At 42.9% G+C, this 18,264-nt stretch overlaps 1 protein-coding gene across 1 annotated transcript in view; it reads left to right on the forward strand.

Moving 5' to 3' along the window:
* The window catches only part of KHDRBS2 (KH RNA binding domain containing, signal transduction associated 2), a 513,233-nt gene that overhangs the window by 419,543 nt on the left and 75,426 nt on the right, over positions 1 to 18,264 (forward strand). Inside the window, exon 17 of the mRNA XM_067294146.1 lies at positions 1,143 to 1,217. The gene's annotated coding sequence lies outside the window, so the exon portion shown is untranslated. The remainder of the gene's footprint in view (positions 1 to 1,142; positions 1,218 to 18,264) is intronic.

Consider the following 18,264-nt stretch of genomic DNA (forward strand, 5'->3'; position numbering starts at 1 on the left):
CAGTGCAGTAAGTTTTGACAAATACTAACTGTGGTAAACTGTAATAAATAATGCGCTGCATGATCATTGCTCAAAATGTAGATTTTTCTACTTCTATTTGAATAGACATTAGAACACAGATAGTATATTCCAATACAGAACACATTACATGCACTTTGGAGTGTCTCTGAACATATGGAACTATTTGAAGGTAAGGGAATTTGTAGCATATCCAGCAGGACACTGATTAACGTATTGGACTGTCACGATTTGCTTCTTTAAATCCTTATCTCCATGAAAACTCTTCCTTCAGTTCTGTAGGTGTGAGGAAAGAAAAAAACCTTCTGGATGTTAGAGTTTAACACTAAAATACACCATCAGAGTCCTTATATTAAATCTGATCATGACAACCCAACAAATGCTGTGGTTAAAAATCAAAAAATGAGTACATGAAATGCACCCTTATTTGTTGTTTGTATTCATTCCACATGAGATATGAGGAGTTTGCTTTTACATAAGAATATAACAATTTAGATAGTAAAGATAGTATTAAGAAAACACTTGATATTATTCCAAAAGATACCTATCTTCAACTAGTTGTAGCTGAAGTAGAACTATGGGTATCTGCTCAAGAACTCACAAGTAGAAATCAGACGGAACCTCTCTTTTTTTGCACCACCTAGGGAATATATCTGAAAAAAACTCCATGGTACATTTCATGCAGCATCATGCTGAGAAAAGCCGTTTTGCTCTGGTGAAGAGAGATAAAACAAATGTATCCAAAATATGTTTTCACTGTTGTGAGTGAAAAAAGAAGATATATTTGCTCTGTTTTTCTTCTTTTCCTTAGGTGATTTTATTTTCCATTGGAGACTGTAAATGTATTTTTCATCCTTTGTTTTGCAGCTATAATGTAGGATAGTTTTTTTCAGTGCATTGGCAGTGTGCAACCTATTTTGAAACTTCAAAGGTTTTGCAAAACTACAGACAAAAATCCCTAATGGGTGTTCATAAGTGCCTACAGAAATTAAAGTTTTCCTTGTGTCTAGCAAAAGTCTACTACATACAATTTAAAGTTTCTTTCTATCTAGTTCCTTGTGGTTTAGCTGATATACCTTGAAACTAAAATGAGTACAAATAGCTCTTTTCTGCTTCCTAACCAGATATATCAGCCATCCAGTATGCCGCCTTGTCGGAGTGGGAGACGGACCCGGAGTAAAGACGGAGTCTCAATATGAGTATGATCGTTCTCCCTTTATTAGAGCTTACACAGAGTATATATAGAAAAGCAATAAGCATGCGCTAGCAATAGCTGTATGATTGGTTTACAGTCTCTGTTCACGCGCCTAAAGCAAATACACGATTGGTGCAAAGTTGCTGTTCACGTGGAGGGGCTTGTCGGCCCCCTCCTTGACTTGTTTACCACTACTTGCCTTCCCCTTTTGTAATGGTCTAGGAATGTTCAAGGACAGTTCACATAGCCGTGGGATCCTCCCTCTATTGTGAAGACAGGATTGCTCACTTCTAAGAGATCATGCCCCTTTTCACTTAACCATTCTTCCACAATTCCCCCTTCTTGTTTTTGAGCAATCCAGGCTTGGTTCACTACTTTCAGCAGAGCTTTCTTAATACAGCTTAATACTACACATAAACACAAACCTATAACTACAAGGATCATTAAGATGCGTGAGCCTTCAGTAAGCAACCCTATTAGCCACTGCGGTAGATTTCCAAACAGGTTAGTTAGCCATTCCTCTAAGCATTAATAAGTGCGGCACTACAATTACTAGCAGGCATACTGCTGTTGCACCTCCCCCTGCTATACTCAGAAAATTCGCTTTTATCATAGCCGGGAATTCCTACTAAGCAGGTTCTAAAGGGTTGCGTAGCAGAAGCTAGCGACAGACAAAAGGCTTGTGGCCCTGTTTTGTTCACCCAGGTAACCCACATATTTTGTCTGTTCAATCTTGTGGAGAGTCATTACCACTGGGAACAGTATTCCCAGAATCAGGATCTCTGTCTTCTTGTTCGCTAGATGAGTCATGATGAGTCAAGACAGGCTTCACGTTCTTGCTGGGTACCCACACTGGACCACGATCTGTGGAGACACACATATAACCTCGACCATTAAAGACAACAGGGGCGGGCCCAATCCATATTCCGGAGACTGAGTCCCGATACATTACTTTAAACTGTGGTAATGTTGTTGTATTATTAAACTTAAGATTTTGGTGGTGAATTATCACCGGGGGTTCCTCACAGTTGCCCATGAGACAGAGATAATTCAGGGTGAAGAGCGCACGATGCAGCCTCTGCTGTGCGTCCGTCTCCTCACCCTTTTGCTTCCTTAGGTAGTCTTTTAACACTTGATGGGTGCGCTCCACTAGGCCCTGTCCAGTGGGTGAGTGTGGGATTCCTGTAACATGATCAACTCCCCATCGGGACAGAAACGCCCTGAATTTGTGGCTGATATAGACAGGTCCATTATCCGTTTTTATCCGCTCCGGTACGCCCAATATGGCGAAACAAGCCAACAGGTGTTTGCACGCATGTTGTGCCTTTTCTCCGGGTAATGCAGTTGCCCATATCATTTTTGAAAAGGTATCAATGGTCACATGTACATACTTTAACCGACCGAATTCTGGAACATGAGTGACATCCATTTGCCATAATTCTAGAGCTTTCAGCCCTTTTGGATTTACCCCAAGCCCAATGCCTGGGCCATGGTTCCCGCATCTTGGGCAGGCCTGTACAATACCTCGGGCCTCACTCTCTGTCAGGCCAAATTGCCTTTTTAAGCCCTTGGCATTGTGATGAAACGTGTCATGGCTTTGCCTAGCTTGCTGAAACTTGTCCATAGGGGGTAGATGACACACTGAGCTAACCAGGCTGTCAGCGAGCTGATTGCCTTGGCCTAGCCCCACATCCAGCTGGTGACTACGAATGTGGATAACACAACAAGCTGCTGTCCGTTGACCCAGCACAGAGCGCAAGGTGATGAACAGACTTCCCAACCTCGGGTTAGATGTTTCCCTTATTAAGGCGTCCTCCAGTCGTGGTACTATCCCTGCTACATACACTGAGTCAGTCACTACATTTAAAGGAGTATTCAGCCAATTGGTTAGAGCCAAACTACCGCAGTTAATTCTAAAGTCTGAAGGGAATCCCGAGGCTGTCCCTCCATGACGTGTTGTTTCCATTGCTCACCTTCTTTCCACACGCACGCGGCACGTCGCAAGCGCTTACCCGCATCCGTGTAGACAGTAACGCCATCTGAAAGGGGTTCCCTACTTACTTTGGACTTTTCTATCCATTGATTTCGCTGTAGCACCTGCCATAGCTTTCCCTGAGGCTGACACGAATGTACCTTATCACAGAAACCTAACAGAGCATTTTGTATGGCCACAGCGTTTTGGAGCCACCACTCTAGGTCAGCCTTGTTAACAGGTATACTGATATCGTTCGGCTCTTGACCACTGATCTCTAAGATTCTTGATCGCCCTTTGCGTATCAATTCACCTACTGCTTCGGTTCGGGTCTGGATACTCGTTTTTGGTTGTACACTCAGGAATACCCATTCCAAGATATGAAATACATCTTTTTTATCTTTGCGTTTGGCAGTGGCATTGATCAGAATAGGGGAGAGAGATTCCCCGCTTCTGTTTTGCCACTGACAAACGACTGCATACGGTGAGTCTTTCCCATTGCATATGATTAGGGATATGGGAAGGTTTAGGAGGCGTCGAGAGGACCATGCCAAATGTAATTTTTGTGTGATACGCTGTAACACAGCATGTTGTTCAGGTGTCAGGGTAATTTTGATAGCGGGATTAGTGCCTCGCAATAGCGCCGTCAGGGGCGCAATATCGGTATTGGAGATACCAACACAATGTCGCACCCACTGTACGTCCCCAAGCAGGGTCTGTACATCATGTAGGGTGCTTAACCGCGTTGTGAGTTCTGTCTTTTGGGGCCGAATTTTAGACTCTGCAATGGACCATCCAAGGTATTTCCATGGAGCCGTGCGCTGAATCTTCTCTGGTGCAATGATAAGTCCCTTTGAGGACAGAGTGTCCGTTAGCTGTTCTAATGCTTCTTTCACAAAAGGCTTCTCCTGGCAACAGAGAATATCGTCCATGTAGTGATAAATTATGGTGTCTGGCCATTTGTCCCGGAGTGGCCGCAATGCCCACGCAACGTAAAGTTGACACAGGGTTGGTGAGTTTTTCATTCCTTGCGGCAAAACAACCCATTCATAGCGCTCCACGGGCGCAGCCTTGTTTATTGCTGGCACAGAAAAGGCAAAGCGTTGGGTGTCTTGAGGGTGTAACGGAATGGTGAAAAAACAGTCCTTCAAATCAACAATCAGTAGGTGCCACCCTTCTGGCAGCATACTAGGTGATGACATTCCGGGCTGCAAGGCTCCCATAGGTTGCATCTGTTCATTGACTTTGCGGAGGTCATGCAAGAGTCGCCACTTTCCGTTCTTCTTCGGGATGACAAAGATAGGCGTGTTCCATGGACTGACAGAAGGCTTGATGTGCCCGGAGGCAAGCTGTTCAGCGACCAGCTGTTCGGTGATTTGCAGTCGCTCTTTGGACATGGGCCACTGGTCAACCCACACAGGTTCGTTGGTATTCCAGGTTAACGGTGGGCTGGGCGACTGCTCCCCAGCGCCCAGAGCTAAAAAGGTTTAGTAGTTAGTACTGCTCCAATTTGACTCAAAACATCTCGGCCAATTAAGGCCTCCAAAGTCCCAGGTAGAGGTAATACATACACCTTAAGACTGGCTTGCTGACCCTCTGGAAATCGTAGATGGACTGGCTGTCTGCTAACATAAGGGGCAGACTGTCCCCCAACACCTGCAATGGTTGATGTTGGCAATTCTACTTGCCAGTTCACAGGCCATATGGTTCGGCTGATGATTGTGACATCGGCTCCCGTGTCCAGCATGGCTTCGATTCGCTTTGATATGCCATGTTGGGAGATGACAATCTTCATCATGGGGCGTTGGTCCATTTTTGTAGAGAAGCAGACGGCAGGACCCGTAGACCCGAAGCCACGATCACCTCGATAGAGATGGGGTTGTGGTGAGCGGCATGATGGGTTGCTGAAAGCGATCAATTGCGCGATCTTGCTTCCCTTAGGAATGAATACAGGCGGACAGACGGTGTAGACCATGATGTGGATGTGACCCGTATAGTCAGCATCGATCACTCCAGGCAATACAATAAGTCCCTGAATACCGGCGGAAGACCGGCCTAACAACAGTCCTCCAAGACTGTTCTGGTTGACGAGAGGTCCTACTGCATTGCTGGGGATCTTTTGGACGGTGGAATCAACAAGAGTGACGTCTACTGTGGTCTCCACGTCGACTCCCAAGCTCCCTTGGGTTGCGGGTTGGTGTTGCTGCAAAAAACCTGCGTCGCTTCTCGGGGCTTCACTTGTGTCTGCGCGCGGCCTCCTTCCGCGCTCGGCTTCCAGTTTCCCGTGCAGGCCCTCGTGGCATGTGTGTTCTTCTGACAATGATCGCACCATACTGTGGAACGACAGGCTGATTTGACGTGCCCTGGCTCCCCACAGCGAAAACAATTTCCAGGGGTGGGCCGTTTCTATGGTCGGGCAGGTTTCCTGTGCCCGCTGGTGTGCCGACACTGTTCCATCATTCCTTGAACTGCCCCCTGGACCGCAGCTGCCACTGTGGTTCCTTGTCGCTGTGCTTCAGCTCTCTCCACCCTCAGCAGCATCTCCTCCACTCCAGCCCCCCTTGGCAGGCTGGCGAGGATCTGTTTAGTAACCTTGTTGGCATTGTCAAAGGCCAAAACTTTGAACATCTGGCCCTTCCCTTCTTCAGAGAGGTCGGGATGCTGCATGATTGCTTCCCACAGGTGGTCCACAAAGTTGCTGTATTTTTCTGTTGCTCCCTGGGTTAGGTTGCTGAATGAGGGTGCGCCTGACCCTGGCAGTGACAGGAAAGCATTCAGAGCCAGCTGAGAGGACAGCTGTAGCATGTCAACTGGGTAGGTGAGCTGCGAGATCATGGTGCTGTACTGTTCTTGGCCTATAAGCATGTCGGTTGTTACCCCACAGAGGGGATCTCCCAACTGCTGCCTGCGAGCTGCTTCGTTGGCGGCCCGCTGGTGCCGCGACGAGGCCCATAGGAGATATTGCGTCGGGGTAAGCAGCAGCCTCATTAAGTTTTTGCAATCATAGGGGCACATGAGATCAGCGGAAAAGATCCAACTCACTATTTGCCGTGTTGCCTCAGATTTTACCCCATAGGTGGAGACGGTGGTACGGGCTTGCTGCAAAATTTTCCAATCATGTGGTTCCCATTTTGCGGCACCGTTCTGCTGTACCACAGGGAACACTAATGCTGCAGGACCCTCGGCCCCACCAACAGGTTTCCATTGTCCTTCTATGATGGCATCTTTAATAATGCTGCTCCATCGCGTTGGTGCTGCTCGACCTGGCGGTCTTTGTAGACAGAGCGGTAACTCCTTCTCGCCACTGCTCGACCTCAGCTCTATCTTTTCCAGGCGCTCCAGTACTGCTTGCAACATTTTTGCAGTGGCTCCCTGGGGTGACGGTGTTGTTTTTGCGGCATCAGGCGTGTGACATCCAGATGACTCTCCAGATGCAAGCAGTGGTGGGTACTCCGTGGGCAGAGGGCATGATGGTAGTGCGGGTGGTGGCGTTGATGGTAGCGGCGGATACAAGGGAGCTGCCGGCAGCGGCGGTGGCGGGCAGCGCGGCGGATTCAGGGGAGGTGCGGTAGGCGGCGGCAAGGGAGGAGCAGTAGGGGAAGGTCGACACCTCTCTCTGCCCAAGTCTTTGAGGTCGGCAAGAGGCGCGGCCTCCGCCCCCTTCGGGACTGCCCCCGGGCGCACTTCCGCTTTGGTCTCAGAGCTCGCGCCAGCCTCCGGCGCGGCAACTTCCTCTTTTCTCTGGCTCGGACCGGGGCTCCGACCCTCTACTTTCTCCCACACCTCAGTAGCGTTCTGGCAAACCATCCCGGACATGCCTCTGACCGCAGGCAAGCCAAAAAATCGCGCAACGGGCCCTGGCTTGTTCTGGGGCTTGGAAGCAGGGACTCCCGGATCCAGCATCTGCGCTGCCGCGCATGCTACTTCCCTTTCGGCTTTTAAAGCCTTCAGAGTTCTAACACAGTTCTCCAAAGTGCGCGAACGGCCTTTATCTCCTTCTCCTCCTTTTCACCCCCATCAATTGATTTTTGCCACATGGTTTCCCCAAAGTCTCGCCATTCAGATACCGAAAACAACAAGTGGGTGTCAGAAAAGTGACCCCAACGTCGTCCCAGTTTAACCAAGTTGTGTAGCAGTTTCGCCGGTGCATCTATCCCTCTCTTAGAGAGGATTCCAGCAAGTAGCATTGCTGCAGCGTCTGTTTCCATAGCTGCGCCTGAGAGGTGGGGCGCGACCCCACTAAAATGTTTGCCCAGCGCCTGCTTCGGGCAGTGGCCTCTCAGCCGTGGTTTCCCACTCCCCTCCTCTAGCTGCTTACCGCAGTCTCGGAAATCTTAGTCGAGTGTAACCATCCTCTGCTACCAGATGTCGGAGTGGGAGATGGACCCGGAGTAACGACGGAGTCTCAATATGAGTATGATCGTTCTCCCTTTATTAGAGCTTACACAGAGTATATATAGACAAGCAATAAGCATGCGCTAGCAATAGCTGTATGATTGGTTTACAGTCTCTGTTCACGTGCCTAAAGCAAATACACGATTGGTGCAAAGTTGCTGTTCACGTGGAGGGGCTTGTCAGCCCCTTCCTTTACTTGTTTACCACTACTTGTCTTCCCCCTTTGTAATGGTCTAGGAATGCTCAAGGACAGTTCACATAGCCGTGGGATCCTCCCTCTATTGTGAAGACAGGATTGCTCACTTCTAAGAGATCATGCCCCTTTTCACTTAACCATTCTTCCACACCGCCTATACAAAATAATAAGAAAAACTCTTTTTTCAGTTACTAATTATTCTTCACAGTAGAAATTCATTGATTTTTATCATTTTGTATTACAAAGAAATCTGACTATACATACTTTTGCTACTAAGAAATAAAATATATGTTGTTGTAGCCATTTAAAAAACTCCGAATAGGGAATGACCGAGTACAGAATCCAGGGTGCTGAGGGAAGGCTTAATCTATAGTCACGCAAACAGCTGCAGTAGCTCCTAGTTCTTATGGATTGAATCCAAAATACCAGTTGAAGACAATAGTTGTTTCTTTTCTGTTCCAATTTAATGATTATGCAATATGCTGTTACTATATCACACACTACTTAGCATGGGAAGTACCTAGAACCCATTGTGAGGATTTATTCAGTTATTTCATGAAATGGATTTTTTTCCAGTCAGTGACCACAGTAAATCTGGTTTGAAAAATTACCAAAATAATCAAGTACATCTTGTGAACCAGTGCACTGGTTTGCAATGAAATTGTAAAAGGCACCTGCTTTCCTCCCTTGTCTTCAATAAATCATGTAATGGTTGGGCATTTCCCTGGAGTTTCTCTTCAGTGAGGAAGGTGAAGGGTATAAACTGAAGAATATAAAATGTTGGAGCTGTGAACCTGTGAGAGTGATGTCTAAAAGCAAAGAATCACATGATCCTCTTTGAAGTATATTGATTAAGTAACAACAGATGAAAAAGGAGGTGCAAGATGGGAAAGGTTTCATATTAAGGCAAGACCGTAAAAGAGATGAACCAAAACACAGCTGACCATGTGCATCACACACATGTATACATCTATGTCTCTTTTGCATCTGCATATGAAAAGCTGCTTTTGTGCTCCAAAGTGTAATGATGCATGTATATGGCATATTTTCCAGAAATGACATAAAAAGGTGCTTATATGAAAACCAGCACACATTAAAATACCGTACATGTCTGTTGCAAACACTGATTTATACATGTCTCTGTGTTCATCAAGCTGGAATTGTGCAGAAGGTCAGATAGGTTTGTAATTACTCAATCTGCACCTCCAAATGCTGTTAAAAGGCTACGTAAGTACATTTATGCAAGTGTTCATTGTGCCTGCAGCTCAAAATCTGGCTATACTTGCATTTGAATTTGTTTTGTTTTGTCACACGATATTACTTTGTATTATATGTATACATAATACATAAGCTAGAAAACACACTAAAAATCAAAGGAAAGAAGTCAGTTGCATTATTAAAGCAAGATTAAAATAATCTGACATGAAAGGCGTTTTAGAGACAATACAGCTTGTCTGATTTACTGATGTGCGCAGAAGCTAATATATCATTCGGCCTTGCTACCACCTGACAGCTGCTCAGCATCTAATGGGAAAAGTGATGGTGGTCACAGTCCAGTTCATAGTGGACAGGTGTCGACATCACAAAAATCATCATCACAACTGGCACTAATTGGCACCTTTGCTGACAGTCTCAGCAGAGAGGTCGGTGATAGAATTGGCATGGAGGCTGCCTTGCAAGCTCCACTGGTGAGGGATGCTGGGCTCAGCTCTTTCTTCACTGAAATCTTTCAGTTTTGCACGTATTTCAGAGGAACGCAGTCAGGCCCTGACACTTTTTATATGTCTGCAAATTCTACCAGCATGCACATTGCTGTGATGTACCTGCAGAAGTGATGCCTCCCTGCAACAGGTTAGACACATCTTGGGGACACTGAAGCCTGCCCACTGCTGCTGGCCAGCAGAAGAGCCAATGGACTTAGGGCTTTGCATGGAAGAAGAGCAAAGGTGATGAAACAGACAGTTGTCAGTGATACAGAGGCGAAGCCACCCACATCCCACACTGGCCTTCAGTCTGCTCCAGTCTTTTTTCATTTTTAATTTATTTTAGATACAACTGTGAATTGAATTCTAGCAACCACTTTACTCCTCTGTGCTTCAGGACATTTTTTTTGTATGATGGGCATAATATTTGTCTCACTCTATTTCTAAGGTATAACATGAGGTTTTCTAATTAACAAATGCTTGAAGTATTTTAATACCTCTGATGGAAGGGAAGGGAGGGGAGAGGAGAGGGATGGAGGGAGGAGAAAAAAAACAACAGTTCTGGTTTCATGTGTCTGGAAAAAATTTTGACTTTGTTGCACAAGACAATGTTGGTATGTAGACAAAAGGGAGAAGAGTTTAAAACAGGCACACAAAGTCAGGTAAAATATATCATGAAAGCTTGAAAAATAATGTAAAAAGTTTGAGGTTTCTCTGATTTTATCAGTGTACCTGAGGCCTATTTCTCATTAGAGATAATAAGAGTGTAAGATTACACAAGCACTTACAGTGACTCAGAAAAGTCATTGAGCCAGATTCTGATCTCTCCCCACTGTTTTTTTGCTGCTGTATTACATCTGATTTCAGTGAAATGCCTTCTCCTTTATATGCATCTACATAAATTCAGGATCAAGCCACCAGCTTTTGTTTCTTCCAGTGTTAATAACAAGCAGTGGCTGCTCTAGTGTGTTCCTAAAGACACCCTGGAAAAAGAATGTGTCATCATTAGCCTAATGAGGGGAAGGAGGGAGAGGGAATGCTAAATGTTTTCTCTCTAGCCCAATTAAAGGAGAGAGAGAAAGACAGAGAGAAGGGGGAGGCATGCTAGGGGGAGATCTGTATATGTGACTGATTTCTTCTAGCCTTTAGCTACAAGAGGAGTCTCGTTAGGCAGAAGTGAAAAGGACAGGAAGATGTAGTAGTGTACAGGATAAATCCTTCTTCTGAAATCAGACTAAGGCAGCATGAACCATCAGTCTGAGCTGCACATTAATTTTCAAAAAATAGCTTGTTTGGGAAGGAAAGGAGAATATGTTGAATTACTGTATTGTCATAAGGTGTCTTGTGACAAATTACCTGTGTACAAATGAAGGCGCAAGGCCTGCCTGCTTGCTGAGGACCTGCTTCAGCCATCCACAGTCCCCTTTCAGAACTCCTCTGAATAGATAGACCTGCATGGGTACGCAGGACTTCACCAATCCGGACTTTGCTGAGTTAGCTGACAAGTGCCCACTCACGGTTTATAAAACAGGCAGAACTTGGTGCCATGAAGTTTTCTACCAAGTACTTGAGCTTAAAGTATAAGAAAAATTAGAGAAGGTCAAGGTGCACAGCAAAATCTTGGGAGTGAGACAATACAAACAGGAGGAATGGGAAGAAGTCTTCCCACTATCTAATTTTAGGCATCTAATTTAGGTGTCCGAAATCAGGAACCCGTGGCCCAGTGGACCTGGCAGACTGAATCTATTCTAGGAAATAAAGCAGGCCAGGAGCCACTCCCTGACTCCAAAGCTGACTGGAATGGCATAGCTCACGTGCCTGCAGACAAACTCCCTCACGTGCCAAAAAGGGTAACTGCATCCCAACCTGCGTGCTAGGCCCAAGGCTCATGCTGTCTGTGCCTGGACGTCGTCAGGAAGGGTGCTAGATGGCCTCGAGCAAACCTATGCCAGGCACTATGCTAAAAACTTAACATTACAGATGATTGCAAGCCAGTGTTCAGAATCACATCGCAGGCCAGTTTCGTTTTTTAGTGACCCAGAAGTCTTTGGGGCTCTGTGTGCTATATAGGACTCCATGGGCTATACAGGGTATCTAGGCTCCTAGCCTAAGTTAAAAATTGTGTTGTATTTCCAGATACATCACTGAAGGTGATGAGACTGTTTTCTTTCCTAACATAGAAAAGAGCACTGTATCCAGTCATATGGCAGGACAGTGTAGACACAGAATCTCATATGGCAGAAGAGTGCTTTCCTCTTTAGGCTGCAGCAGAGAAATGGGCTTCCTAGAAAGATTTCTTTGTGCCAACAACTCCACTGCTGACTGCATGTGCAGCTCATGGCATCTTTCTGTGACCACACACTGAAGATACACCATGCTGTGGACCTCAGATCTGCATGCTGCATATGATGACTGCATATGATCTGTGGTCTATGGGCAGACTCACAGTGTCTGCAACAGGATAAACACGTGAGCTATAACAGCAACCAGATGAGGGGTGAGAGTCAAATGAATGTTCCTCATGGTCAGAGCCTGAAATTTGACAGGACTGCATGACTAGATGAAGATGTAACTTTTTCCAGAGGTTACAGGGACCTGTAACCTAAACTAACTAGGAAGGTGTGAGTTTCCTTGTCATCAAATCAGCTACCAGCCTCTGAGGGGAGTCCAGGATTACATCCCACACTGTTCTTACGACCCTGCACAATGGCCGGAGCCAAGCAGAGAGTAGAAGACATTGCCTTGCACCACTATTTATATCTAATGCTCTGACTCTGAGTGATAACAAGCAAACTTGATGTGCCTGGTCTAATCCACTCCCCAGCTATTGACTTCATGTTGTTTATTTTACATCTCTGAGTATTTCTTTACCTTCTTCCTAAGATGTAGCAGCTTTGTGAGCTAAGCTACACTTGCCTTTTTACCATTTCAAATGCCAGAAGCTTCAGCTTAGAAAAATGATTTCATAAATACTTGCTGTGCTGTGCCAGTCCTACGTACTGCATTTTTTCCCAATAACTAAAAAATAAGTGAGAAAGCTCTAGAGAGAGTTGCATTAACAGGCTCTTGTTGATTTTTTTTTTTTAATCTATGACTCTTGAAGACCTACTTTGAATCCCAGTCCTGGGAGACCTCCTGGCTTGTTCCATCATCAAGCCATTCCTGCCTTAGATTTCTTCTTTCTCTTCAATGAGACCTATTTTCTTTATTCACCACTTAACTGGCTATAGACAACAGAGGGAAAATATCAGCTCTGGCTTCTGATTGTCCAGCCAGAATCACAGGATATTTTCCTAAGCCTTCCAACAAAGAATGCAGCACGGGAATGGCTTCATGAGCTCTCTTGTTGGCACAACAAAAGATGACAAAAACAGCAGCCTGTTATGGAAAGAAGGATAAGACTGCCAGTAAGACTGCCAGTAGCCCAGACTCATTGACGTGAACCCATCTCAGCCATATTTGTCCAATGGCAAATAAACAAGTGATGAGAGAAGACCATGATTAGGGTCAAGGTGCTGTGAAACTCCCTATGACATTTTCAGATTGTCCAAAGTTTCTTCCTGGGAGTTTACATATAAATGTGCTAGTCAAAAATGATAATGTTTTAAGAAAGTTTTCATTCAAAATTTCAAAAATTTGGGTTAATCTCTCAAACAGAGATATATTTCATAGTTTAGATTCCTTTCTATTCTTTTATGGTTTGTTTATTATCGTTATTAAGAAGTACTAAGCTCTCCAGTAAAAAGCTGCACAATTCATTTTTGTCATATTCAAACTGTCTCTATTTTTTAACTAAAAATTCTGGCCCACCAAGTTATTTCTAATACAAGGTAATTGCTGACATTCTGGTGGTGCACTCTGTGCTGGGCGCTAGCAAAATTAGTGAATACATGAGTCAGTACTTTCAGATCCTCCATCTTGAACAGCAAATACAACAAGATCTGAAACAGAACCATTATCCCAGATGTTTGAGAACAAGGTACAGAATTCAGTTTGATTTAACAATAATGTCTGCTACTTTGGGAGATATAACGGCTGTCTAATGAAATAGTAAAATATTTGCTTACGAATGCCGTCCTGTAAAATGCCATACATAAAAAATTAAGCACTTCTTAACATCGATTCTGTTGGAAGTTTAGCACAGCAATAAAGCTTAACTGACACGTGTGAGTTCAGCTAACTCTAAACTGCATGACTTAGGAACACAGCTCATGTATAAAGGACTGAAAACCCACCACCTAAGCAAGTCCCTCACAAGTTTCCAAAGCAGGCCTCTGTGCAGGTGAGAAATTAGGGCCTTACATTACCCAACAATAGTTTAAGATGATTTAAAGAGAAAAGAGGTGAATATTATCAACGTTAGTATGATGTAGAAACAGCTCAGTCACTTTCTGCTCACTCTTCCCCCTTCCTGTATCTCAACCATCACAAGTCTGCCTCACACTAGGGAGGCTAAAGCTATCCTTGTTATTAACTTCAACATCCAGCAATTTAATTTTAATATAAAATACTGCATTTTCTTTACTTTAATTAAATAGGAGAGTTGTCTGCAGAAGTCATAGCACACTTGCTATCAGTAAAAACTCAATCTCATTGAGTAAATGCAATACAAAAGGCCAATCCAGTCTGAATTATCAGTCAGCACTTCAGCAACATTCCATTTATTTTCATCATTTAGAATGATCCTAGCAGTATTTTGAAATTATATTTAAAACTGTAGTGGTTATTAATCAGCAAACTATGGCAAGCCAGTATCATGATCAGCAGAAAGGTGGAGATAGATACTATATCATTTTGATCTTACTGAATCAATTTCTTTTAAGGTCAAAACTTTTTGCAGTCATGTCTCTTAATCATTTGGATGTCCAGAATAATAAAAGAAGTACCTGTCCATGGATTGGAGGGCCTTTGCTACATGTCACAAGAAGAAAAATGGAATTAAATAGTATCTAGCCCCCCAAACTACATTTTTCATTTATATAGATCTAATCTTCATTAAATCTCAATTTCATAGCAGTTGGGATGCACGGCAGGATGTCCAGTAGCCCTGACCATATCAGACCAGAGCTGGAATGGGTTGTAAACATATCTAGAGCTGATGTTTCCTTACAGGAAATGAAGAAAATAGATTTTTTTTTAATTTGTGAATCTCCATGGCTACAATTTTTTTTTAGTATTTATTCACATTTTCACTATGTTAAAAGCAATAAAGTTAACATTGTCTTGATAACATCACTTAAATACTTGTGTTTTTAAGAAGAGCTAAGAGTTTATTTATAGTTTTGAGCAATTTCAGGAATCTCACATTCATGCAATTCACCAGGGATCTTTTCAGTGTAGATTAGTGATGATCTGAGTGTCATCACTTGGGTATTATAAAGAAGAGATGCAATTTTCTTTCATATTAGTTCTTGTATTAAGCAAAATAAATGGCTAATGGTGGCATCAGTGGATTCTTTAAAGTTCCATCTTCCATGGATCAGCAAAATTTTATTACATTGCTCAGTAAAAAATCTGGCCAAATTTGCTTTCATTATCTTAACAGAAGAAAGGTCAGTAAGGCTATTTCTTCTTGGGGATCATAAGCATTAAACAAAATAATTTCTATTTATGTATTAAAATGAGAGCTGTTAAGCACTAGGTTTACATAATCCTATTTTGGATTAAAGCATCACATTTAAAGAAGCTGAAAGTGCCAAAAAAGTGCCACAGACAATAAATAAAGTGTTATCTGTGGAGTATTTTATTTCTCTGAAACACAGTTCAGACAGACATGCACCATGTAACTATCCACAGAAAGAGCTTCTGAAATCTACTTCAGTTAAAAACACCAGAAAAATCTTTCAAACTTTTCTCTGAAATAAAGCCACTTCAATGCCAACAGTATACACTGAATAAAACCCTGAAAATGGTTCCTAGAAGATCCATAATTCACTTAATTTCTGAAGAATGAGAGAGCTGTACATGGGCTTTCCTTGGCTACTACAGTGCTGGCCTAACCAGGCTGTGTCATCTTAGATGTCAGTTGAAAGATACTGAAACAATTCAGTTAGTTAATTACCTTTGATTCTGGCCACCATTCCTAGATAAGAAGAGCAATGAAGGCTATAAGCCTGGGTGAACATCCAGACCGGTGCCATGCTGAGCCATCACCCTTAGCTCTAGTTTTGGAGGAAGATGTCTCCCCTTCACCCCATTTGTGCTCCTGGTCCTGTGACCAAAATTTCCCTGTAACTATCAGAAAGAGACTTTACCCCAATATCATCAAGGATTCTTACTGTGAGATAAAGCCTCTTCGTTTTGCCAGAAGCAAGTGAACTAATGGAAAGATCTTTCCATATTTGTCATGTTTCGAATACTCTCCTTAGGAATCTGCTACTGGACACGGACAGACCTTTGGACTGAACTAAGTGTGGTCAGTCTTAGGGTTTACACACTCTTTATCCAGATGCTTTTAACCAGCAAATTTTCTGTTTTCTTTCCACATTGCTTTTTGCAGATACACTCCTTCTATTTTAGATAGACACACAAGCCACAAATATTTTTTCCATATTATATTCATTATATCTAATATCCTTATTAATTACTAGTCAAGTGCATACACCAATTCTCATGACAGGAGGTGTACAAATGTCAAAGACAGTTAAAAATTCTTTAAAATATTACAGACAGAGAAATACCTGACAGCTCGGTTAAATCACATTCTGTCAAAGCAGAGCTGGACTTTGGAAAAATTTCATTTGAATAACAGCATGATCATGCTTCAGAAATTTCCACTGAAACAGTACAATATTCTCACTGAAAGGAAAGAGCTTTTTGTGACCTTGTCTGGTTTTCCAATGATTTTCCCCAAAACTTGAATCTTCCTAGTGTGGAATAGCATGCAGCTGAATGACAAGAAAATACAGTGTGCCTAAACATGATGTCTATCAGCAAGACAAAAAACAATCCAGCCATTTTAGCAACACAACAAATAGACAAAGAGGAGATATTCAGGGCTATGACAACCAATCTAATCATGTGTCTGGTAGGTAATATAACAAGCAGGAAAAAATGGAGTTATTTACTGGCTGCAGCTCCTATAGGGTACCAAGTTATAACTCACTTCTTGTACCCTGACATGTTCATTTGACAGTATTTCATCCACTGAAAACAAAGCAGTGTCTTACTTTTCAGCACCTATGAGAAGCTTAGGCTATAAAAAAGGGTCTTGTGCATGTTTTGTTTTGTTTTGTTTTTAGTTAAAGCGCACTTGGTAAGTGTATGACTATACCACACCAGGTAGAAGACACTTTCTTCATATGATTTTCTTCATGAATGTGTCAAGCTCCATTTATGTGAATATTCAAGAACTATGTGATGTAATTAGCACAGATTGAGAAAAAAACATGCAAACAAAAATGGCAGCTTTTTGGAGGTATAACAGACTTACAAAGTACAATACACTTGACTTTGAAATCTTACCACAGTTTCTTATACTTATCACACAGATGATTTTATCTTCCTTATGTATCCAGGTGATCTTCATATTACAACTTACTAGATGAAATAGAGTATGTGAAAACTCTGAAATTCAGCCTCACAGATAAAATCACAGGATCATGAAATAGTTGGGGTTAGAAGGGGCTTCTGGAAATCATCTGGCCCAACTCCCCAGCTCAAGCACAGTCACCTAGAGCAGGTTGTCCAAGACCGTGTCTGCTCAGGTTTTGAAAATCTCCAAGGAAGGAAACTCCACAGCTTCTCTGGGCAACCTGTGCCAGTGCTCAGCCACCCTCACAGTGAAAAAGTGTTTTCTTATTCCCAAACAGAATTTCCTGTATTTCGGTTTCTGCTCATTGCCTCTCGTCCTGTAACTAGTCACCACACCTGCTCTCTCCTGCAAGATCCTGAATTGTGCCATCTCATGGCTGCTGCAGCCAAGACTGCCCTCAATTTTCACATCCCTGATCAGCCTTCCTTGTTTGTAAGTATGAGGTCCAGCAGAGTGCCTCTCCTCATCAGCTCCTTGATCACCTGTTTTAGAGATTTGGTATCTAAATTTAAGGATACACTTTGAATTTTTTACTTGAATTTTTACATTTTAAAAGTATCTGAAATTGCTAAACTTCTATTTTTTTCTATATGAAAATACTGAAATGGGTTTTCTATTGTATTGCATTTAGAATAAGAATTAACTTCACCAAGTCTTATCTCAGTAGGTCATCTAATATCCCCTAGAAAATAAACTGGAAATTACTGCTGACATAGCTGGAGAAGACGAAAGAAAAAACGTACTTAAAAAACTCAACCCATAATAGCATTCAAGAACTAATGTATTAGAGTAGTCACATCCATAATATGGATATGTGCTATATCAAGGACTCTGAAAAGCAGTTTTAAATAAGGACAGATATAAACACCTAGACTGTTGGTTCAAGGAATTCTAACAATGAGACTGCATATGAGTGATAAACAGCTAAGCAGACAGCAAATGATTCACTTTATCCCCAAAGCCAACACATACTCTTTCAGGATCAGAAACTCTGTGAAATTGGAATATGTGGGTACATACTACTGAAATATCACCTTTTCATCCAATTGAAGTAAACAGACATCTTGCACAGTTCAGTAATGAATTGAAGAGTTTCCTTTTACTCCTGGGATGCAGAATGAGAGAGAAAATAAGCACTGCATTCATGCTTTATGGTTTGGAAATGAGCATTTCTCTGCCTTGTTTTCTCTAAAGAGCACACAGGAGCTTGCCTATGTAGTTTGCAGACCATAATCCAGAATATATCTCTAG

Source organism: Apteryx mantelli, chromosome 3, assembly GCF_036417845.1.
Source record: "Apteryx mantelli isolate bAptMan1 chromosome 3, bAptMan1.hap1, whole genome shotgun sequence".
Classification (NCBI taxonomy): Eukaryota; Metazoa; Chordata; class Aves; order Apterygiformes; family Apterygidae; genus Apteryx; species Apteryx mantelli.